The following is a 324-nucleotide window of genomic DNA, read 5'->3' on the forward strand; positions in this document are numbered from 1 at the left end:
ATCCCCACCATCCTCCCTATCCCTCTCCCCATTCCTCACCTCCCCTCCTTCCCACGACGTTACCACAATGAAAATATTCGTCAAGAAAAAAACTGTCATTTCGTCTGGATTGTCTTGCCGACCACTCAGCCAGATTAGCTCTCAGGAACCTATCTGGACTGAGCTTCTCTCCAGATTATTGTGTAGTATCAGTGGCTTACACTCGGGGTGTAGTTGTGTCGTTTGCCTCACCGGGTTACGGCGGGGCCTTTTGTCAATGGGTTACGCTGCGCTCTATTAATGGGTTGCCTGAGGCTGGTATTGTACCTCGGTGGGTCTTTTCTG

Source organism: Penaeus monodon, chromosome 23, assembly GCF_015228065.2.
Source record: "Penaeus monodon isolate SGIC_2016 chromosome 23, NSTDA_Pmon_1, whole genome shotgun sequence".
NCBI lineage: Eukaryota > Metazoa > Arthropoda > Malacostraca > Decapoda > Penaeidae > Penaeus > Penaeus monodon.